The sequence below is a fragment of the Chiloscyllium punctatum genome, chromosome 16 (genome assembly GCF_047496795.1).
Source record: "Chiloscyllium punctatum isolate Juve2018m chromosome 16, sChiPun1.3, whole genome shotgun sequence".
NCBI lineage: Eukaryota > Metazoa > Chordata > Chondrichthyes > Orectolobiformes > Hemiscylliidae > Chiloscyllium > Chiloscyllium punctatum.
Window position 1 is genome coordinate 71,454,788 of NC_092754.1, and position 25,393 is coordinate 71,480,180.

General features: G+C 45.3%; 1 long non-coding RNA gene across 1 annotated transcript; it reads left to right on the forward strand.

The window, feature by feature from the left end:
* Positions 1–555: 555 nt before the first annotated feature.
* On the forward strand, positions 556–25,160 carry LOC140487208 (uncharacterized). Its single transcript, XR_011962753.1, has 5 exons — positions 556–674; positions 9,313–9,421; positions 10,604–10,694; positions 20,364–20,934; positions 24,415–25,160. It is a non-coding gene; the product is annotated as an uncharacterized lncRNA (long non-coding RNA).
* The last annotated feature ends 233 nt before the right edge of the window (positions 25,161–25,393 follow it).

The following is a 25,393-nucleotide window of genomic DNA, read 5'->3' on the forward strand; positions in this document are numbered from 1 at the left end:
GCAGTGGGTGGAATGAGCTGCCAGAGGACGTGGTGGAGGCTAGTACAATTAAAACATGTTAAAGGCATCTAAATAGACACATGACATGATTAAGAAGCGTTTACAGGGATATGGGCCAAGTGCCGGCAAATGGGAATACACTAGGTTCGGATTCCTGTTTGGCAAGGATGAGTTAGACTGAAGGGTCTGTGTCGGTGCTATACATCTCAATGACTGTGGGATCATAACAGCTTACACTGCTCTGCTTCATCTCTGGGCTCCCTCATGACCACTTTGTCAATATCTACCTTCCTCAATCTCGAACAATGGGTGTATTTTTGGTCTGTTTGGTTTTTTACTATTATTTTTACAGACACTTTTGTAAGTTAATTTTTCACTGCCGCCCAGCCCCTGACCATGTGTTGCTTATAAATATTTTCTGGAAAATCTTTAACAGTCAAGAATTCCTTTTTCCAATAAGCAAGTGTATCTTCCTTCCATTTCTGACTATCTCATTCTGCACTGTTTTCATTCCCTGTAATCCATTTTGCACTCCTTGAAACATCAACTGTGTTTCTCCTTCCACAGATACCAGTGATTAATGCCAAAGCCCTGTTGCCTGTGGAGAGGGTGATGTTTGACTTTCTTGTACAGCTGCAGTTTGTGTGGTGAAGGTGCTCCCACAATGTGGTTGGGTAAGAGACATTACAGAGTATTCATTCAGCAACAGGAAAGATCTGAAGATAATGTCCAAATCAACAACAGTTTGTATTTTTATTATCATGCTTATAATTCCACAAAAATATTATTGAGAATTTTAAACATTAGGCCAGAGATGGTGATATTAGGTCAGGTGACCAAAAGCATTGTCAAATAAGCAGGTTTTGAGGAATGTCATAAAGGAGGAAAGCAGACCTGAGGGGTTTTAGCTGCAAATTTCAGACCTTGTTGCTTTGGCAATTGTAAAAGCAGCCACACAAGTGAAGTAATGAATTAACAGGTCATTGGGAGTCTTGAACAGAATTGGTTGTCAAGGTCTCAAAGGTTATGTGATGCAGCGAGCTAGGGATGATCACAATCAGGAATTAAATCAAGGTTGAGAATTTTAAATTGAGGGATGTGGGCTGGATGCTGGCAGGTGAGACGAGATTGGGTTGGAATATCTGGTCAGCATGGACGGGTTGGATTGAAGGGTCTGTTTCCATGCTGTACATCTCTGTGGTTGTATGTTGTTGATTATGAATCGGACCCTTTTGATGGATCCACAATTTTTGTTACGAGGGAGTACTTGGGCAGCAGAGATTTAGTTTTTCTTAAGATTACAGGGAGATTGAATGTGGGAAGCTGGCCAAGAGTATGTTTGGATAATGAAGTCTGGAGATAACACAAGGTGGATGAAAGTGCATAAGCTGAGACAAGGGTGGAATCAACTAGAACTAGTGGTCTTGGAGTGGGACTGGGCTCTGGGATTCAATTAGTTGTCAGGTTGTGAATCAGGGCGGTAACACAATCGGGAGCTGGGAGGCCCTGGTGGAGCCTAAAATGAGTGTCACTCAGCTGGCTGTTGCTGAGCAGTTACTGCTTGATAGCCCTATTGATGACTACTTCCATCACTTTACTGCTGATCGAGTGTGGACTGATAGAGGGAAATTGCCTGGGTTGGACTGCCCTGTGTTTTTGTGTTCAACATCCCTGGGCAATGTTCCACATTGTCGGTAGATGCCAGTGCAGGAGCGGTACGTGACTTGGTGGGTGGCAAGTTCTGGAGCACAAGCTATCAGTGTTATTGCCAGAATGTTGGCAGGGCCCGTAGCCTTTGCACTACTTAACCATTTCTTGATGTTATTCAAACTCAACCGAACTGGCTTAAAGTCACACCTGTGATGTTGGAAACCACTGGAGAAGGCTGAGATGGATCATTCCACTTTGCACTTCTGGCTGAAGATTGCTGCAAATGCTGTCATCTTATCTAGTGCATGGGTGTCTGAGGCCCCTCCATCGGTAAGGGTGGGGATATCTGTGATGCTTCCTCCAGTGAGTTGTTTAATTGTCCATCATCGTTCACAACTGGGTGTGACAGAACTGCAGAGCTCCGATCTGTTCAATTGGATGTAGGATCACTTCGCTCTGTTGCTTGCTGCTGATGCTGTTTGAAATGCAGATGGTCCTGTTTGGTAACTTCACCAGGTTGGCACTTCATTTTTAAGTCTGCCTGGTGCTGCCCATGGCATGCCCTCCTTTCCTGTCCATTGTGACGGGTGAGAGCAGGATTTACAAACCCATGAGATTACAGATTGTGCTGGAGTACAGTTCTGCTGCTGTTGATGTCCCACAGTGCCTCAGAGATACCCAGTTTGAGATCCTACATCTCTTCAAAGTCTGTCACATTTGGAACGGTGATAGTGCCACTCAACACAATGGAGGTTTTTCTCAACTTTAAGCCAAGACTTGTGTCTCCAAAAGGAATGTGTGAATGTCGCTCTTACCGATACTGTCATGGACAGATGTGTCAGAAGCTGGTCAATTTATAACAATGAGATCAAGTATGTTTTTCCCTCTTGGTTCGCTCACCACCCGCTGCAGACTCAGTTGAGCAGGTATATCCTTCAGGACCTGGCCAGCTCAGTCAGTAATTCTGTTGCAGAGCTAGTCTCGATTGTGGAAATTGAAATCCTGTACCCAGAGTACGTTTGACACCATTTTACTTCCTCAGTGCTTTCTTCAAATGTTGTTCAACATGAAGGAGAACTGATCCATCAGCCAAGGGAGGACAGTACGTGGTAATCAGCAGGAGCCATGAGATTTCCTGGTGTCCAGAGTCAATGCTGAGTACTGCAAGGGCAAATTCTCCCTGTCTGTGCCACGACCTCTGCCTGGTCTGTCCTGCTGGTGGGACAGGACATATCCAGAGATTTCAGGAGAAAGTGAAGACTGCAGATGTTGGAGATCAGAGTCAAGAGTCTGGTGCTGGAAAAGCACAGCAGGTCAGGGTGATGAAGGGCTTAGGCTCGAAGCATCCGAGGAGAAGGAGAATTGTTGTTGCCTGACCTGTTGCGCTTTTCCATCACCACAATCTCAATATCTAGGGATGATGATGATGATGGTGATGGTGGTGTCTGGTCATTGTCTGTAAGGGTTGATTTCATGAGTATGAGTATGTCAGGCTGTTCCTTGATTGGTCGGTGAGACAGCTCGGCACATTTTGGCACCAAAATCCAGATGTTCGTCTGGAGGACATTGCACCATTGAGAGGGCTGATTCAGTGGTTGTATTAAATGGTGCCTTCTTAGATGCCAAGTGGTCCATCCAGTTTCATTCATTTTTTTGAGACTTTGCAGTGATTAATACAGTGAGTAGCTGGCTGGGTCACTGTCAGGTTGGCAAGGTTTTTTTCCGCCATTGACAATGATTCCATGGAGATCAGGAGATTCCTAATTCCAGTTATTTTTTCTTGAATTCAGAGTCCACAATCTGCCAAGATGGGATTCGAACCAGGACTTCAGTCGTTTGTTTTAATATTTTGGATAAAAGTTAAATACATTTTTTGTTTGTTCACTCGCTTTAAATATCACTTACCCAGGTTTTGTTTCTTTGTGAAACACTGTCCATCATCCTGTCTCCTCCATCCTTCTCTCCAACAAGAAGAGTTTGGAGCACATGGAGTTTCTCTGTCATGAAGACTGAGATAATCCGATCTGCTCCCTCCCTCCCTCCCTCCCTCCCACCCACCCACCCACTAGCCCACTGAGTCAAACTGCCTCACATGGTGTTCCCAGCTTTTGTCCAAACCTACATCTTTCTCCAATCTCATCTCATGTCAAGCCTTACCAGAGCTCACCTTGACCCTTTACCCTAATCTCACTAAACCATAGACTTTCCAACTCTCCTTTCTCCTCCTCCTCATCAGTCCCCCTCACCGACTCACAGACATTGTTCTTGTTCTGTCTTTTCTGGTTATGGTCCTTCTCTCCCATTCTGTGAAAAACTGACATTTGACCTCACGGTTGTTGGAAAATCCTGCTCCATCGCCACTCTCCTTTTCCTTTCTGAATTCCTTGCATTTGGTGTTCTTGGCCCCTCCTGTATCTCACCTACATACTGCCAGGAGGTGACATTGTGCAAAAGCAACATGTTGGGTTTCACATGTACACTGATGATGCCCAGCTCTCCCTCCCCATCATCCCTCTCCATTACTCCACTGTTACTCAGTTATCAAACTGCTTACCACATTCGCACTGCTCAATTAGTAGCAGTTTCCTCCAATGAAACCTTTTTAGTGGTTAAACCCGTTGCCTTACAAATTCCTTTCCCTAACTGCTGAGCCTCTCCCTCTCACTGGGAACTATGCAGCAGAACTAGACTCTTCACAATACTGCTCTTATGTCTGACACGAAGCTGACCTTCTGATTAGACATCTACACAATCCCAAACACCAGGAATTCCAATTTCTAAACCGTTGTTTATCTCCTCTTCACCCCAGCTCCATTGCTACTGAAACCCCTTACCCATGTCTGTGTTGCCTTAAACTTGACGAATCCAAAGCAGAACCCTTGATTCTGTGACTGACTCAGAATCTGGTTTCAGACTCCCCTCTCAGTGTTTACCCACAGACACATCAGTATTTATTCTGTCAAACCCCTTAAGAATCTGGTGATGTGGTCTGATTGTAGCTGGTGGAAATGACAGAGGAATGATATGTTTAATCTGGATGGAAGGTAAGGACTTGGTGGGGGGTTCTATCCTTGTTGCAGTTGGAGGTGTGGGTATCAAAGGCAGAGGTGCAGGAAGTGGAGGAGATACTTTGGATGGTATTGACCACATGGGAGGGGAAATTGCAGTCCTTGAAATACGTGACCACTTGGTATGTTCTGACTTCACTGGAACACTGCAGTAAGCATGAGGCAGAGATGTTGGTCAGGGAACAAACTCGTGTGTTAAAGTGGAAGGCAGCTGGAAACTCTGTCTGTTTTTGCAGCAGAACGTAGATCATCAGTCGCCATTTCCGCCGCCTCCACTGAGATGCTGCCAGACACAGGTTCCTGTCCCCTCCATTAACAGCTATGCACCCCCTCAGCCAGATCATAATCCACTCCTTTGTCTTTCCAAATGTTCTGGTCTCTCTTTGGGTCCTGTCCCTGCCTATTATTTACTCTTTAACCCCTATCTCCTGCAGTACAAAGATCTGCAGATTAGTTGAGTTGGCCAAGCTAATTTCCCATAATGTTCAGGGATGTGTAGGTTAGGTGCATTAGTCAGGAGAAATATACAGTAATAGGGTAGGGGAATGGGTCTGGGTGGGATACCCTTCGGAGGCACGCTGTGTACTTTTTGGGCTCGTGGCCTGCTTCCATGCTGTCAGGATTCTAATTTTCCAAGCTCCCATTGGTTCTGAGGAAAGGCCACTTGACAGATTTCTGTTCCCAGATGCTGCCAGACCTGAGCTTTCCCAGCACCGTCTGCTTGTTGTTCCTGATTGACACCCATCCATACACCTTCTGGGTTTGATTCAGAGAGGGGGAGGATCCCACCACTGACCTCACAATGGGGTCCAGCTGATTGATGGCAGCTTCAGACCAATAGGAAAAGGTGTTGGGACTGGTGGACCAGGTGGAACCAGCTGGTCATCCAAGCAATGGGAGTGAATGAGGGGCGTGGCCAGTGGGATGACACGTCACCAGTAACTCAGCCGATGCAGTGCCACGTGACACGGCCATTGGTGAATGTGGGAGATGCAAACAGGGAAGGGGAGAGTGGTCTCGGAGACAGGGAGATAATGAGTCACTTTAGACTGGGAAGTTTCAACTACACTCTGTGCGGTTCGTAAGTCTGGATTAGAAACTCTGGGTCCCGCGTTTACAGCAGATGGGAAAATGGCTGCGGCCCTCAGGCGGTGATAGGTCCTGGGATATGGCCGCCATCTTTATTAGGGGCAAGGTACAGTGAGGCGTAAGTGCATGTCCCCTTCCTAAGATTGGGGGGGGTGAGGGGAGGGGGCGTGAGGGGTGAGGGGAGGGGGGACGTGCAACTTGAAGAGAGGCATTTACACATCAAGCACATACCAAGAAAAAAGTATTGTTTATATTCTTCCTGCACTGACTGTGAGTTTTGTTTTGTGAATTCATTTCATTGGATATTAAATCAGAATAATTGAGGCTGAGATCTCAAAAGCAAGTTTTTATAGTCAATGGAGTCATCAGGATCTGAATATCATTTGCTTTTAATTGTGGAAGGAGAAAGGTTTGTCCTGTTTGTGGGATAATATCTCCAATATTTTTGTCAAGCAGAAAGATGTACAAATTCGTGTTTGGATCACCCTTTGGGTATGTGCTCTGTTCTGGGCCCTGCAGCTGAGGAAGGAGATATTGGCCTGAGAGGGGGCACAGATTTATCCAAATTACACCTCGTCTCTTTGTAAGAACTCTCAGATTTAGACCCAATTACCCACTTCATGATGTTAACCTGGAAACTTCATATTTTCAAATACCTGCAAATTTCCCATTAAAAGTCCTTTTGGACTCAAAGTCCAGCAACATTTCAGGTGGAATGTTCCAGCTTCTGACAACTGTCTGTTCATTCAGAAACTGCTGAGGTCCATGTTACTCTGGGGTTACAAAGGGCTGAATTGAAAGATGAGGTGCTGTCCCTGAGCTCCCATTGAGATGCATTGGAACAGGACAGGAGGCTGAGGGCAGTGTAGGTATGAGCAGACAATGAAAATGACAGGGCTGCACTGAGGGCTGCTTGGCTCAATGAGAGTGTTCTGGAGTTGGGTGTAAACAGAGTGAGGTGAGACAGGGAGAAGGTGAAGCTGGTACTCTGTTTTAGTTCAGGCCGTTCAGAAATTCACATGGTCCCAATGGGAACAGTCAGTTTTTAAGTGATACCTGTGGAGTATTTGTTAACAGTTTTTAAAGTACTTTACCTGAGGGCAGTTGAGAGTTAACCACATTGCTGTGGGTCTGGAGTCACGTGTAGGCCAGACCAGCTGATGATGACCGTTTCCTTCCCAACAGGACATTAGTGAACCAGATGGGTTACTAACAATCAACAATAGTTTCATGGTCATCATTCGCCTTTTCGTTCTAGATTGTATTGAATTCCGATGCTGCCATCAGCCATGTTGGAATTCCAACCCTAATCCTCGGAGCATTGCACATGTCACTCATCTGACAGGATTATCATTAAGCCATTGCCTCCCTTTTTAGCAATGTTTAAAAGAAAGTTCCTTCATTCTACATGTACAATGTGAGATAAAATACTGCAACGTCCATGTGTCAGCCTCTCCAAAAGGTCAATCAACAGAAATTTGTTTGGGGGTGAAATATTTCACTTTTTTGGGGGGGGTTTATTAAACAAAAATGAATCTAACTAAAAATCTTAAGCCACGGCCATGTAATTTCTGAAGCCGGAGGGGGATTACAGAGACAGGGAGGGTTGTGGGGCCAGAGGGGGATTGTTGTCCAAACATCACTGTGGTGTACATGGACTGCAGCATTTCAGGGAGGCAGTTAACCACCACTTTCTCCAAGACAAGTAAAGGTGGCCAATAAATACTGGTCTGGGCAGCAAAGGCAACCCCCAGTGAATAAAACCAAGCAGTGACCTCCCTGAGCTGACTGGCTGTGAAGTTAAAAACCTCTCTGGAAATGGAGTGGGCAGAGAAGAGAAACAGTGACATTTCACAGCTGCCCTCAGAGAGACCTCACCCTTGGAAGTACTCAGAGCCGGGAATCAGCTCAGTGAGTTTCAGTCTCTTCAAATATCAATCTTAGTCGGTTTTATTTTATTAAATCTACAATAGTGAGTAAGGTGAGGATTTCTTTTTAATGTCTTAGGGTCTCTTGATTAAATGTTTAAGATATGAACCGTAAGCATTAATTTATTCACGGGCAGTATTTTTCGAGCAGTAAGACTGTGCCTTTGTCTTCGTCTGTAGATTGTTAAGGTGGAGAGATGGCCTGTTGTAGAGTGGTGTGCTGTTCCTGTCGGATGTGGGAGATTAGGGAGAGTTTCAATGATCCTGATGATTGTCTGCAGGAAGTGTGATTGTAAATCCTATTGGAACGCGTGGATTGGTGGAGGAGTGATTAAAGGCAGTGAGGAATTGACAGGAGCCGGGGGGTGTGATAGGTGGCAGTCTCAGGAATGCAGGATACTGCAGATACAGTCAGGTAGATGGGTAACCGCCAGGAAGGCTAGGAGGGGTAGGTCGGTACTGCAGGAGTCTCCTGTGGCTATCCCCATCTCAGACAAGTATACTGTTTTGGAAAATGTAGGTGGTAATAGACTTTCAGGGGAATGTAGCACTGACAGTCCAGTTACTGTGACTGAGACTGGCTTCTAACATAATGTGAGGTATATCCAGTTCCACACGATCGATGGTGATAGGGGACTCTCTAGTCAGAGGCACAGTCTGCTGTTTCTGCAGCTGACAGTGAGACATCAGAATGGGGTGGTGCTGCCCTGGTGCCAGTGTCAAGGATGTCTCACAGAGAGGAGAATATTCTCTAAAGGGAAAATAACCAGTGGGAGGTCATTGTACATAGGTACCAATGGCATAGGAAGGGGAAAACATGGGGTCCTGAAGAGCAGGGAGATTTGCTCGTGCCACTCGGGAGGCATTGAACCTGTGAGGGAGTTGGGGTAATCCTAAAGAGATAGTGAGAAAAGAGGTGAGTCTGAGGCTGGTACTGTTCACAGGTCAGACTGTCAAGGCAGGCAAGAACAAGTCACAGAATGAGGTGCGACGGACCAGTTGCACTGCATTTATTTCATTGCAAGAGACCTGACAGGTCAGGCAGGTGGGCTCAGGGTATGGTTTTGAAGATGGCACTGGGATATTACAGCAATTACAGAGGCATCACTCAGGGATGGATAGGATTAACAGTTTAATGTTCCAGGTTATAGATGCTATAGCAAGGATAAAAAGGGGCCAACAGAGCAGGAAGAGAGGTGTTTTTGATTAGGGATAACATTATGGCTGAGCTTCGGGAGGATATTCCTGGGAGTACCTCCAGGCAAGTTATTTGGTTGGTACTGAGAAATAAGAAAGGGATGACCATCTTCCTGGGATTGTATTATAGATTCTCTCCCAATAGTCAGCGGGGAATTGAGACAATTTTACCAGGAGACCTCAGTTATATGTAAGAATAATATGGATGCAATGATAAGTGGTTTTAACTTTACCAACATGGCCTCGGAGTGCTGTAGTGTTACGGGCTTGGATGGAAAGGTATTTGTTCAGTGTGTACGAGAACGTTTCTGATTCAGTTTGTAGGATGTACCTATTGGAGAAGGAACAAAACCTGACCTGTTTTCTTTATTCATTCACAGGATGAGGCTGTCACTGGCTCGGCCAGCATTTATTGATGTGTTTACCCAGAGGGCAGTTAAGAGTCAACCACATTGCTATAGGTCTGGAGTTCCATGCAGACCAGACCAGGTAAGGATGGTATTTTCCTTCCCTAAAGGTCGTGAGTGAACCACATTGGTTTTTCCAACAATTGACAATGGATTCCTTGTCGTCACTAGATTTTTTTTCCAGATATTTATTGAATTCACGTTCCAAAATCTGCCGTGATGGGATACAAACCCGGGTCCCCAGAACGTTATCTGGGTCTCTGGATTAACTATCTAGCGATAATTTCACTGTCATCACTGCCTCTTAGGAAATGAGGCAGGGTGAGTGACTGAGGTATCAGTGGGGCAGCGCATCAGCACCAAAGATCCCACAGTATTGTGGCTCAGTGGTTAGCACTGCTTCCTCAGCACCAGGGACCTGGGTTTGATTCCAGTCTCGGGCGACTGTCTGTGTTGGAGTTGGCACATTCTCCCCTGTATCTGTAAGGGTTTCCTTCGGGTGTTCCAGTTTGCTCCCACAGTCCAAAGATGTGTAGGTTAGTTGGATGATCCACGTTAAATTTCCCATAGTGTCTAGATGCAGTACATGAGGTTTTGGGATGTGCAGGCAAATCTCTGCCTGATGTGAAAAGATCCTTTTGGGGTTTTGGACAGAGGTCAGAGGGAGGTGTGGCCACATGTTTTAAATCTCCCGTGGCGGCAAGGGAGGGTCAAGGGTATGGAGTGTGGGTTGGTGGGAGGGTGTGGACCGAACAAGGAAGGCGCAGAAGGAATGGTGTCTGTGGAACACAGATAGAGGTGGGGAGAGAAATATGTCTCTGGAGGTGTGGTCTGACGTTAGGTAGCAGAAATAACAGCGGTTAATGTGCTGTATCTGGAGATTAGTGGGGTGGAAGGTGAAGACCGCAGGGTTATATTCTTTATTGTGGCTGGAGGAGTGGGGTAAAGGCGGAGGTGAGGGAAGTGGAGGGTATGTGTTGGAGGGCATTGTTGATCAAGTCAGAGGAAAATTACGGTCCTTGAAGTAGGCTTTTCTGGGATGTCCTGGAATAGGATCCAAAGAGATTAAACAAATATATCACAGACAAAAGATTATCTGGACCAGAGAATAGGACCCCTTAAAGGTCAACAAGGCTGTCTATGGAACCACAGGGGGTGCGAAAGGTATGTAAATATTTCACGTCATTTTTACTGGAGAAGTATATGGAAGCTCGAGAGTTTGGAGAAATAAACAGTGATAACTTGAAAAGTGTCCATGTTACAGAGGTGGTGGGACTGGATGTCTTAAATCGCATCAAGGTGGATAAAGCCCTGGAACCTGATCAGGTGTATCCTGGAACTTTCTGGAAATCTAGGTAAGTGATTGTTGGGCCTCTCCTGAGGTATTTGTATCGTTGATAGCGACAGCTGAGGTGCCATTATTTTTAAAAGGTGGTAAGGAGAGATGGAACAAGAAAACAGTGAGCCTGAAGTCAGTGGCAGGCAAGTTGTTGGAAGGGATTCTGATGGACGGGATATCCATCTGTTTGGAAAAGTAAGGAATGATCAGGGAGAATCAATGTGGCTTTGTACATGCACAATTGTATCTTACTAACTTGAGTGTTTTGAAGTGACAAAGAAAATTGATTCAGCCAGGTGGTGAATGTTGTTTATATGGACATCCAACAAGGTTCCACAAAGCAGGCTGGTTCGCAGGGTTAGATAACAGGGAATGCAGGGAGAGCAAGCCATAACAAAACTGCCTTGAAGGTCGGAGACAGAGGATGATGGAGGGTTACTTTGCGGACTGGAGGCCTGTGAGCAGCAATGTGCTGCAAGGATGGATATTGGGCCCTTAAATAAATGACTTGGATGTGAATATATGAGATATGGTCAGTAGGTTTACAGAACACACCAAAATTGAATGTGTAGAATGAAGAAGTTTAGTTCAGAATACAACAGGATCTTGATCAGATGAGCCATTGGAGCAAGGAATGGCAGACGGAGTTCAATTTAGATAAATGTGAGCTGTTGTATTTTGTCAAGGCAAATCAGGGCAGGACTTATACACTTAATGGTAAAGTCCTGGGGAACATTGCTGAACAAAGGAACCTTGGAGTGCAGGTTCATAGTTCCTTTAAAGTAGAGTCACAGGTAGGCAGGGGAGTGAATGCAGCATTTGGTACACTCCCCGTTATTGGTCAATGCATTGAATGCAGCTGTTGTGATGTCATATTGTGGCTGGACAGGGCACTGATTACAGCTCTTCTGGAATTCTGTTTTCAGTTCCAATCTCCCTGTTCTTGGAATAACGTTAAGAAACTTGAAAGGGTTCAGAAAACATTTGAAAGGATTTTGCCAGGGTTGGACAGTTTGAGCTTATTGGGCAAGGCTGAATAGGCTGGGACTATTTTCCCTGGAGAGTTGGAGTCTGAGAGGTGATCTTATAAAATCATGAAGGGCATAGAACATAGAACATAGAACAATACAGCACAGAACAGGCCCTTCGGCCCACGATGTTGTGCCGAACTTCTATCCTAGATTAAGCACCCATCCATGTACCTATCCAAATGCCGCTTAAAGGTCGCCAATGAATCTGACTCTATCACTCCCTCGGGCAGCGCATTCCATGCCCCCACCACTCTCTGGGTAAAGAACCCACCCCTGACATCTCCCCTATACCTTCCACCCTTCACCTTAAATTTATGTCCCCTTGTAACACTCTGTTATACCCGGGGAAAAAGTTTCTGACTGTCTACTCTATCTATTCCTCTGATCATCTTATAAACCTCTATCAAGTCATCCCTCATCCTTCGCCGTTCCAACGAGAAAAGGCTGAGAACTCTCAACCTATCCTCGTACGACCTACTCTCCATTCCAGGCAACATCCTGGTAAATCTTCTCTGCACCCTCTCCAAAGCTTCCACATCTTTCCTAAAGTGAGGCGACCAGAACTGCACACAGTACTCCAAATGTGGCCTAACCAAAGTCCTGTACAGCTGCAACATCACCTCACGACTCTTGAATTCAATCCCTCTGCTAATGAACGATAATACTCCATAGGCCTTCTTACAAACTCTATCCACCTGAGTGGCAAACTTCAAAGATCTATGTACATAGACCCCAAGATCCCTCTGTTCCTCCACCTGACCAAGAACCCTACCATTAACCCTGTATTCCGCATTCTTATTTGTTCTTCCAAAATGGACAACCTCACACTTGGCAGGGTTGAACTCCATCTGCCACTCCTCAGCCCAGCTCTGCATCATATCTAAGTCCCTCTGCAGCCAACAACAGCCCTCCTCACTGTCCACAACTCCACCTATCTTTGTATCATCTGCAAATTTACTGACCCACCCTTCGACTCCCTCCTCTAAGTCATTAATAAAAATTACAAACAGCAGAGGACCCAGAACTGATCCCTGCGGAACTCCACTTGTAACTGGACTCCATGCTGAATATTTACCATCTACCACCACTCTCTGACTTCGACCGGTTAGCCAGTTTTCTATCCAATTGGCCAAATTTCCCTCTATCCCATGCCTCCTGACTTTCCGCATAAGCCTACCATGGGGAACCTTATCAAATGCCTTACTAAAATCCATGTACACTACATCCACTGCTCTACCCTCATCCACATGCTTGGTCACCTCCTCGAAGAATTCAATAAGACTTGTAAGGCAAGACCTCCCCTTCACAAATCCGTGCTGGCTGTCCCTAACCAAGCAGTGTCTTTCCAGATACTCGTAAATCCTATCCCTCAGTACCCTTTCCATTACTTTGCCTACCACAGAAGTAAGACTAACTGGCCTGTAATTCCCGGGGTTATCCCTATTCCCTTTTTTGAACAGGGGCACAACATTCGCTATTCTCCAGTCCCCTGGTACCACCCCAGTTGCCAGTGAAGACGAGAAGATCATTGCCAACGGTACTGCAATTTCCTCTCTTGCTTCCCACATAATCCTAGGATATATCCCGTCAGGCCCGGGGGACTTGTCTATCCTCAAGTTGTTCAAAATGTCCCAACACATCTTCCTTCCTAACAGGTATCTCTTCTAGCTTATCAGTCCGTTTCACACTCTCCTCTTCAACAATACGGTCCCTCTCGTTCGTAAATACATGGATAAGGTGAGCAGTCAGGGACTTTTTCCCAAGTTCGGTGGGTCCCGAACTAGAGGGTACAGGCTTAAGGTGAGAGGGAAAAGATTTAAAAGGGATCTAAGGGGCATCTTGTTCATGTTGAGGGCATTGCATGTATGGAATGAACTGCCAGAGGAAGGGGTGGAGGCTAGTACAATTGCAGCATTTAAAAGGCATCTGATTGGGCACATGAAGAGGGAGGATTTAGAGGGATAAGGGTGAACCACTAGCAAATGGGACTCCATTAGTACTCTCCGTTATTGGTCAATGCATTGAATACAGAAGCTGGGATGCCATATTGTGGCTGGACAGGATATTGATTTAGCCACTTCTGGAATTCTGTTTTCAGTTTGAATTACTCTGTTCTGGGAAGGATGTTGTGAAACTTGAAAAGGTTTGGACAAGATTTACAAAAACGTTGCCAGGATTGGAGGATTTGGGCTACAGGGAGAGGCTGAATAGGCTGGGACTATTTTCTCTGGAGAGTCAAAGACTGAGAGGTGACTTCATGGAGATTTATAAAATCACGAGGGGTTTGAATAAGGTGAGCAGCCGGGGTCCTATTTCCTCAGGTTAGGTGGGTCCAAAACTAGAGCACATGGGTTTAAGTTGAGAGGGGAATCATTTAAAAGGGATCTAAATGGCAATGTTTTCAAGCTGAGTGTGGTGTGTGCATGGGAGGGGCTACCAGATGAAGTAGTGGAGGCTGAAAAATCACAACATTTAAAAGGCTTCCAATTGGGTACCTGAATAGGAAGGGTTTTGATGGATGCAGGCCAATAGCTGGTAAATGGGAATCCATTAGTTTAGGATTCCTCGTTGGCACGGGCGAGTTGGACCGAAGGTCTGTTTCTTTGATCTTAATAAATTAAGATGCATTCCTCTCTTTTGTGGAGAGCAAGCTGCAGCACAGATAATTGTCCTTGGAGCTGAGAAGGTGAAGCAGTGATTTTGACCTGGTGCAGATTTGGTTCCAAGGTCTTGAATTTGTAGAGACAGAGAGGAATTATTCACACTGTCACAATTTTTAGTAACTACTTTCAAGTAATTGGCAAATAATACAAGGTGAAAATGTGAACACTATTTTATTCAGTAACTTCTGAGCATCTGGAACAGTCTGAACAACACAGATTCAGCAGGTATTCTGAAACAGACTTAGAATTTTACTTTTTAAGGAAAGATTTGGGGGGCTATGGGCATATGGGAGGGGACTTGGGACAGGTTTGCAGCATCTCCAGAGGGAGAGAGTACAGCCCCAATGGGCTGAATAGCCCCCAGGCCCTGTGCTCTGTGATACTGCCCCATTCACTGTGAATGATGAAGCTCATCCCAGGGCAGAGAGAGGGATTAGCCCTCCACTCTCATCACAATGGGGCCCGGCTGATTGACGGCAGCTCCAGACAATGGGAGGAGAGTCTGTGTGGTCCTGCAGCCAATGGGATTGAATGAGGGGTGTGGCCACCAAGACAACACCTGTCCATGAGCTGTGCAGGTGCAGTGGCACTGTTTGGGGTTGGGAGAGACAGCAGAGATGGGGACAGAGGCTGTGGGACCTGAATTACAAACTCCCGGTAAATTAGAACCAAAAGAACTGCAGAAGATGCAAATCAGAAACAACAACCAGGAGGTTCTGGAAAAGCTCAGCAGGTCTGGCAGTATCTGTGAAGAGAAATCAGTGTTAAAGTTTCAGACTCAGTGTCCCTTCCACAGAACAGATATTACTGAGCAAAAAAGGTCAGTTTATGTGCAGAAGTTAGTGTGGGGGGAAGATAAAAGGAGTAAAGGATAGGTGGGGATAGAGTGAGAAGAACGGTTGGGTAAAGGAGTGGATAACGATCTGGCCGGGGGAGGGTCATTAGCTGTTAATGGAGACTGTTAGTGGCTAACCATAGCTAGTGTGTAATGGCAGGCTGTGAGAACGAGGCCTGGTGTGTGGGGTAGGGGGCTATGACATGAGGTTGTTAACTTATGGTGAGCCACTAACTGTCTCCATTGTAAGCTGTTGCCAACCTATATCACTCCACGATTGGAGCTACCGAGGACACAAACCTTTGGAATATCTTCCCTAAACCCCTCTGTCCGCCTTAAAGATGTATAGTCAGATGGGTCTTGGCTAGAGTGTGCAGGAAGCAGTGTGTGCAGGAAGCAGTGTATGCAGGATGGTTCTCATCAGGAGCTAGGAAACTGAATTCGAAGAGACTGTGTGTGACAACTGGGTGTGGAGGAAAGGAGTGGGGGGATTGGTTTGGATTTCAGTTCACAGAAGAGAGAAATTGTGAGACTGAGGTTTAAAGCTTTGGGGGAACAAGGAAACTACAGTTTAATACTACAATTGTCTTATGACATTCCATCCTGTATTAACAGTGGTAACTTGTGTGCTCTGTTGAATTGTACTGAAAGGGTGGGTTTGCGGATGAGAAATACAAATTGAACTTCATGTTGAGATCTGATAGTTACTTGATCCGTGCCGATCTGAATATCATTGGCCTTTTCATCTGGAAGGAAAGGTGTGCATTCTGTCCATGGGCGAATATTTCAAATCTCGATGTGACTGCAAAAGTACTGAGACACAGCCAAGTCCATGTCAGCATGGTGTGTGTGGAGAGAGGTTTCATTTGTTTTTGAAAGTCTGGAAAATCATGGCACACTTCCCAGGAACAATTAAGCCACAACTTTGCTTTGTAGAAGGACAAGTCTTTAATTAACCATACAACCAGAAAGACACAAGGATACCTGCACCATGGGAAACACTATGAAAACGGGATTGTTGTAAAGGAGTTCATTCTCGATCATGGATTGTAATCCATTGGCATTGTCACGTCGGTTCCAGCGCCGTGGGGAAACACTGGAAATATGATGAATGTAATGTAGGTTTCAGTTTTTAAACTGTAAAAAGTGCAGAACAATTTACCAGGATGTTGTCAGGGCTCAGGGGTCTGAGTTATACGGAGAGGTTGGACATGTTTAGAGCAGAGGAAACTGAGGGGGTTCTTTTCTAGAAGTGTGTAAGACCATGAGAGGCATGGATAAGGTGAATGCACTCAGTCTTATTCCCAGGAACTCAAGGATTGGACGGCTTGATTGGATCAGTTTAAGGTTAGAGGAGAAAGAATAAAAGGGAAGCTGAGGGGCAACTGTTTTACACAGAGCTTGGTATGTATATGGAATGAGCTGCCAGTGGAAGTGGTTGAGGTGGGTACACTGACAACAGGTAAAAGACATTTGGAGAAATACATGGATAGGAAAGGGTCTGAAGCAAATGGGCCAAGTGCAGGGAAATGGGGTGAGCGTGGATGGACATTCTGGTCGGCATGGGCCAAATGGCCTGTCTCTGCTGTAGGATTTTATAACTGTAAGTGTATTTGCTATTTCTCCCACTAACTCTGTTGATATCCTGGGATGTATTCCATCAGGGCAATGAGACTTGTGTACCTTTAGCTCCATTAGCTTGCCCAGCTCTAACTCTTTCACGATAATGGTTATTATCTTGGTCCTCACCTTCCTCAGTCTCCTTATCAATTACTGGCATGTTCTTCGTAGATTGTGAAGACTGATTGCTGTGTGCTCATATTCCTGAACTCTGCTGGATAGGAATAACCAGGCACAGAATTCTGAGACATCTTCTTTTGAGTATTTATTGATGAGACATGGTAGTTACCTGTGTAGTGTACATGCAAAACAACTCCAGGCAGCATCAGGTAACTCCCCACCTGTCCGATGTACCGCTCCCATTCTTATACCTTAGTGGTTTGGGACTTTGAATAGAGAATGTCTCTCTGTATTATCTCCATGGCAACGGCAGTTAGAAAGTCTAGATCATTTCAGCACTTTGTGGTTAAACCACACACCCCTCCCCCCACGCCCCCGTGGCTCCCTCAAGTATCTGACAGGAACTTCAGTTTCAGTGGGGTATCTCTCAGGATTCTGATACGGAGGAGCCGGTGGTGGGGTGGACAAAGTTAAAAACCACACAACACCAGATTATAGTCCAACAGGTTTATTTGGAAGTACAAGCTATTGGAGTGTGCTGTGATTTTTAACTTGATCAGGATTATCTCTATGGTAACAGTTGGGTGCTTCAACAATTACAGAGGCCATATGTTCCCCACACAATAGGTTCCCCTCTAGCAGGGTAAACTGCTATTCCGGCCCTGGGGATAGTTACTCATCACTTTTCTCCCCAATTCCATCTCACTTTCTGTTGATCTTTAAAGTTTTTCTAATCTCCTAGTTTCTCCTTGGTCTTTGCCAATTTGTATGTTTTCTATTTCGGTTTGATAGACTCCCTTATTTCCTGAGCCACCCACGGCAGATTATTCCTTTTCCTACAGTCCTTCCTTTTCCCTGATAGATAATTTTGCTGAGCACTTCAAAAAATTGCTTTGATATTTCTGCACTGTCCGTCAACTGTCCCATCCTAAAGTCTTTGTTTCCAGTCTACATTAGCCAACTCCTGCGTCTTCCTATTGTAGTCTCCTTTTGTTTAAGCACAGGATCTTGGGATTGGATCTAATCTTCCAGCTTTCCATCTGTATTCTAAGTTCAACCAGATTTATCAGAATTCTTTTATCAGATTACGAGGTGAGGCGATGTTTCCTGGGTGTTTTGGTTTTCATTGTCAGGCACCTTGGCTTGTAATAAAGTACAGGATAGATATTCACAGCAGAGTATTCTGGACGGTGTGAATGTACTACACAATCTAAAACCATAAATCACTGTCTACCCTCAGTTTAAAATTGCAAAATCATTATCTCCTACACGCTTCCTCACTATCTAAGATTGGAATGCTAATCCACCTGACTATCTGTCATTTTCCGAAAATCTCCTTTGGTGAAAGTGGTGATTTTTGGATTCAGCGTTTCAGTTATTACCGTAAGAAGATAAGCCCTGGGCACTGGAGAACCAGTCCCACCATTTAACACGGTGATGATTGAGCTCCCCTCGGTCTCAGCTGGATTTTCCCGCCTGCTCTCTCTCACCCTTCATCTCATTGCAAATTCAACAGCAGTGGTTAGCACTGCTGCCTCACAGCGCCAGAGACCCAGGTTCAATTCACGACTCAGGTGACTGACTGTGTGGAGTTTGCACATTCTCCCCGTGTCTGCGTGGGTTTCCTCCGGGTGCTCCGGTTTCCTGCACAGTCCAAAGATGTGCAGGTCAGGTGAATTGGCCGTGCTAAATTGCCCGTAGTGTTAGGTAAAAGGGGTAAATGTAGGGGAATGGGTGGGCTGCGCTTCGGCGGGTCGGTGTGGACTTGTTGGGCCAAAGGACCTGTTTCCACACTGTAAGTAATCTAATCTAATCTAATCTGTATGTCTTCATTAAATTGGCTCATTGTCCTGGCATCCACCGCATTTTGAAACGGGAATTCCACAGATTCACAACACATCGAGTTTAAGATTAGATTACATTAGATTACTTAGTGTGGAAACAGGCCCTTCAGCCCAACAAGTCCACACCGCCCCGCCGAAGCGCAACCCACCCGTACCCCTACATCTACCCCTTACCTAACACTACGGGCAATTTAGCATGGCCAATTCACCTGACCTGCACATCTTTGTGACTGTGGGAGGAAACCGGAGCACCCAGAGGAAACCCACACAGACACGGGGAGAATGTGCAAACTCCACACAGTCAGTCGCCTGAGGCGGGAATTGATCCCGGGTCTCTGGCGCTGTGAGGCAGCAGTGCTAACCACTGTGCCACCGTGCCACCCAATAAGTACATTCTTCCTCATGAGAATAGAATAGAGTCCCTATAGTGCCGAAACTGTTTATTCACCCATCGAGTCCACACCAACCCTATGATGAGCATCCCATTCAGACCCACCCATTCCCTGTAACATTGCATTTCCTGTGGCTAATTGTCTAACCGGCACGTGCATGGACACTCTCAGCAATTTAGCATGGGCAATCCATCTAACCTGCACATCTTTGGACTATGTGAGGAAACTGGAGAACTGCACGAAACCATGCAAACATGGGGAGAATGTGTAAACTCCACTTAGTCGCCTAAGGTCCCTGACGCTGTGAGGCAGCAGCGCGAGCCACTGACCAACTCTTCTTAAAACCTACTGCACCTTATTAACCTTCCTATGCCCCAATTGGCTGAATCTATGTTCCTTACGTCAGAAATCAGGTTGTCTAAGCGGATGTCTCAGTAACTCCCAGTGACAGCCCACATTTTACATGTGTCTGATTGGGGATCCGATCCACAACATCCTCCATCCCACACTTTTCATTCACGTTCCAGAGATCGGGCTCCAGTGGCTGCATGAGGACTGCAACTCCCAAATTCCGAGGCAGGGACCACACGTCGGGAAACCTGGCACTGCACAAGTTCAGAATGTGGGCGGGTTTTGGAGCATGTGCTTTGGGGTAACCAGTGGAAAGTATTTCACACTGATTGTCTGGAGGAGGAATGTATTTGCTTGTAGTATTGATCTGTTAGAGGGTCAAAGTGTCACCACACCCACATGGGACCAAGTTACATTCCCAACTTGTCATAACACTGGAATCGACCAATGAGAAACAAAGAAGGATCTGACCCATTCTCCCAGACTGAAGGTTCCTCTTCTGTCCAGGATCTGCCACCTCCCTTTCTGTTTCCGTCTGTTTCATTCTGCTGTTACATTATTGACTTGCAGCAACTGAAGGGAAAGGAAGTGAACCCAGAAAGGGTGCAGAGTCTAACCAGGGACGGGAAGTGGTGGCATGGATCTGTTTATCAGTAACTCCATGAGAATGTGGAGGGTGTACATTAGGGGGCAGCAGAGTCAGAATGGTGGCAGAGAGTAAGTGGGCTGGAGGGTTACAGCTTTGGGGGAAGAAAGGGGAAAAAGGTATTCCAGAGAAACTAAAATTGTCTGTTCTGAATTTCTAATCTGTACATATTCCTTTATACAGGGTGCTAGATAGTGAAGATTTGCAGACTGAACTCTCAACATCATTTGCCGATCGTGATAAAGTTAACCAGAATTTGAAGAACCAAAGATGGAGAATCATTCAACCAAAATCCTGCAACACTCTCCCTCCCAGCATTGTCGGTCTATCTGTGCCAAACGGACTGTGAATGGTTCAAGACAGCAGCTCACTACCATCTTCTCAAGGGGAACGAGAGATGGGGAATAAATGCTGGCTGAGCCAGTGATGCCCATATCCTGGAAATGGTTTCTATCTCTAGTTGCTGAAACCCAGTTGATGTTACTGCAGGATGAAGAGGGAGGCTGAGCGCATCCTCCAGGAGGCAGCACCATCACATTACCCCTGCCTACACCCACACAGTAACACCACAACGCCAATGGAACAAAAGGCAGTGAAGCCAAAGGAGGACTTGGATATAGTTCTTCAAGGTAAAGTCATGAAAGGGGATTGGAACACAGCAGGAAGAGGAGACTGAGCTGGATGGTCAGCTGTTTCCCATTGAATGGTGGAGCAGGATTGAAAGGCTGAATGGCCTCCTGCTGCTATCTCCCAGGTATGTATATAGCCATGAAGCCCGGATAGGAAGACGTGGGCAGGGCAGGGATTCTCCAGGAAATTGCATCTCCACATCAGTTTTCAGTGAAGGATGGTTTGATGGATTTTATTTAACACTTGTCTTTAACACAAGGTTTGTGAATTTGGTTTTAAAATATTGTAGCTATTTATTCCACAATAAATAAAACTAAAAGAAATGAGACGAACAGTTTTTAAAAATTTCAAACGCCCTGTAAAACAAAATCCTGTCTATTCCCGGACACCATCTCTTTCCAGTTACTGAAACTCCAGGGAAATATTCCCTCCCAGTCTGAACCTTTGGTTTGATTTAACAGCTTTTCAGTTCTTGTTCTGTGAGATGTGAAGCCTTCTGCTTCCCCCCATTTCTCCTACCTAGACATGTTATCACACAAGCTGAGCAACCTTCCCACGTTCATCATTTCGCCATTTTGGGTTTTGTTAACATATAATCACCAGCAGTAAACCACCCGTGTAACCAACTGAATATTTAAAAACAAAGCCTATTACGGGTAAAGCAAACCATCACAAATGACAGAGTGAGAAGGGACCAAATTAGACTTAGGGGTGAGCGGGCAGCAGTGGAGATAAAGCACTGTATCCCCTGCGATGCCCACCTCTATCTAAATGCATCGAGAGCATTGATACATACCACATGCTCCTCTCCAAGGACACACTGCTTTATCCTCAATCGTAGAATAGCCTTTATCCTCAATCATAGAATAGTATCCCAACTGTGTGGCAGGAGAGCATTGGCCCATCAAACCCCACCAACCATCCAAAGAGCATCCCACCTGGAGCACTCTTATCCTTGTAACACTGCATTTCCCATGGCTGATCCACTGAGTCTGCACAATCGTGGAGACTGTGGACAAGTCCACACCGACCCGCTGAAGCGCAACCCACCCATACCCCTACATTTACCCCTTACCTAACACTACGGGCACCCACAGAAACACAAAAGGCAGCATGTGTACCTGAGTTGAATGAACCTGGACTTAGGAAAATGTGACAACAATCACAACTAGTTAGAATTACAGAATCCCTTCGGCGCACAAAGAGACTATTCAGTCCATCAATTCTGCAATGACCTGCTGTCCCACCCTACCTCCATAACCCCACATTTAGCATGGCTAACCCAACCCACCTAACCTACACACTACAGGCCATGTTAGCACGGCCAATCCATCAAACTGGCACATCTGTGGGAGAGTCACATATTATGTCTAAGTGCTCAGGATTGTGGATGAAGGCTGACAAATACTTGACTCTGACGCAAATCCTCTTTTTTTTTTTCAAAATAAAATCTGGGGGAAACTGCAGCCAGAAAGATTTCCGATTATCTCATGAGGAAAAGAATTCAAAACTCGTGCCCCTGACCCGGGGGCGCATTGAAGTCACAGAGGTCTGGGAACCATCAGCAATGTAACAGGTTATGAGCAAGGTGGGAGTGAGACAAGGACAAAAAGACAGTCTGTCACACGGGAGAAGGCAGGAGAGATTACATTGCAGAAATGGTAGTCGCTCAAGACCATGGGAAATGGATTTAGGGCTGGGAAAGAGACCAGGAAACAAGGTGAGCAGCTGTCAAAGAAATACATTGAAAAAACAGATTATAACAACATAGAGGGCAGAGTACGCAGTCTGAAATTGTTGCTCTTATTGGTGAGTACAGAACGCTGTAAAGCCTGGGTCATTCTATTACAGACAACACATGCAGGATAGGCCAAGTGGCCTCGATCTGTGCTGTAAATGTCTGATAAATTTATTCTGACATTTGGAATTCAGGTCGGATGATGTTCATAAATTCTCAAATTGGACTTGAGTTTAATATTCTGGAGAAATGTTAAATAAATCACAATGATCCCATTCTGCAGACTTTAGTCCGCAGCCCTGCATGTTCCAGCATCTCAGTTACATCCATGTCCTTTTCTTCTAATGTGATGCTGGTTACTGCCTCTGCCACCCATCAGTGAGTTCCTGCTCCCCACCATCTCTGAGTGAAATGAATTCTCCCCTCCCCTTCTTTCTAGGAATTAGTTCCAATCTAAATCCTCCAGTTTCTGACCTCTCAGTTAATGAATAGCTCATTCCATCCACTCGATCTGGTATCCTCAGCATTTTATCACTTCAATTAAATCTCAGGTTATCCTCTTCGGAAATCATTCCCAATCTATCCAACCTTTCCTCAGAGTAGAAATTTTCCAATTGTAGAAACATTCTGATCAATCTCCTCTGTACCCTCTCTGGTGTGATCACATCAACCCTGGAATAAGGGGATCAGAAGTGCAGTACTTTAACTGCAGTCAAACAAGTGTTCCTAACATTTCCCATGTCACCTCTGTGTTCTTGTGGTTGTCGCTCTCACAAGAAGTGTCCTGGTTTTTCCACATGGAACTGGATGTGCACTCCATGGGGCTGGGATTCCCTACCATGTGTTTATTTATTAATTAATCCTAAATTAACTTCAGATTAAAACAAGATTATCAGCTATCTACCAATCAACGTCTTCCGTTACACCCAAATCACCTTACTTTTTAAAAATCTCTTAAAATTATTACTATCTAAACACAACAGGCTTTAAGTTGCTGATCAAGTATTCAGATGTCTCCACTGTTACAATCACTTGAAGATTATCTTTACCTTCAGCTACATTTGGTGAATTGAACACTGATTGTAAATATTTGAATATCAAACGGACTTGAGGTTTATGATAATTAACCCAGTCTGACATTCTTGTTGGTTAATATCTTGCAGAGAACTGTCCTCAGAACTCCAGCTGTACTCTGACTTCAATCACAACTGGATTTGGTTGGACTGCAGATCTTAGATCTGTTCTGTTGTTTCCTGGATTGCTTCACTCTGTCTATCACTTGCTGCTTATGCTGTTTGGCACACAAGTAGTCCTCTTTGGGAACTTCATCAGGTTAACACCTCATTTTTAGGTATTCATGCTGCTGTTACTGACATGCCCTCCTGAATTCTCTCAGTTGAATGAGGATTGATACTCTGTTCGATGGTATGAGGTAAGTTGGGGAAAATTGGGGGGCGTGATTCTGTAAGTTTTGCTAGAGTACCATTCTACTGCTGTTGTTGGAAGGAAAGAGCTAAACTCTTACACTCTTGGCCCTATATACTACATGCAGTATCATGAACACTGATAGGCCAAGACATGAAATACGAGCAACACTGTACAACGATGCAGGATCACAACTGCAGCAAGGGGAGTTCAAGATCCAACTTGACATCGGAGTTAGGAAAGAAGCAGCTGATCAGATTGTCTCATTCATAGTCACAAAGAGACTCTGTGAGATTATTGTATTGTTGGAGGTGAGGGTGGAGGAGGTTGGGGAGATGGAGAACCCTTCAAAACAAACTAATCTGCCTGAGAGTTGTGAGATAGAATTGATTGCCATGCATTTAGCAGAAAGCTAATTGAAACTGTTTTTATCCCCAAAAGATAACAAGACCGATGATGCTTCCAATCATCCCCAGAAACAAACCCCAGAATACATGGTTCGGAGATGGGTGTCAATAGCCCATCAACATCCAACTCCTGTAATTATTCAGCAAACGGATGTGTGATTAACCTGTTCTGATGAACCAAAAAACCGCTGTTCACTCTGTGCAGATGGACAGCGACGTGGGGAAGTATTGGCCGAGCGGTATTGTCGTGAGACAGTTAATCTAAAACCCCAGATAGTGTTCTGGAGACCTGGACTCAAAGCCTGCTGCAGCAGATGGGGGGATTTGAATTCAATAAAAAGAAACTTGTGAATTTAGAGTCGAATGATGACCATTAATAGATTGTCAGAAAAACCCTTCTGGATCACTAATGCCCTTTCAGGAAGGAAGCTGCCATCCTTACCTGGTCTGGCCTACATTGTGACCTCAGACCCACAGCAATGAGGTTGACTCTTACCCGCCCTCTGGGCAATTAGGGATGGGTAGTAAATGCTGCCAGGCCAGCGACACCCTCATCCTGTGAATGAATAAAGGAAAATAAAAGTCTCTACCCAGTGTGAATCTGCGTGTTCAACAATGTTGTGAACATTTCCAAAACTAAGCTCTCTATGTGCACAACATTATGAGCTGCCAAAACCATTGTTCATTACTTGGTGTGAAAAAGAGAAAAAAAAAATCCTTCAACTGTGGCTATCAGTAAATTGACTGGGGTCTCAGCAGGATGGATATCGAAGTGAATCCCTTCCCACCCCACACACACACAGAGCAGGTGAACAACTCCCTAGTCTGACTGGTTTGGCCAGTTTCCAGGAGGGATGAGTAAAGAATTCCCTTCTGGCATTCCCCACATTTCCAGAGTCAGTCCCTAGTGTGGCTGCACTGGTGTTTTGCCATTTCAAATAAATGCTAGCAGACTGTTACACACACCGTTACCCCACCCCCACCCCCCAAAAGAACCAAGTATAAAGCAGTAA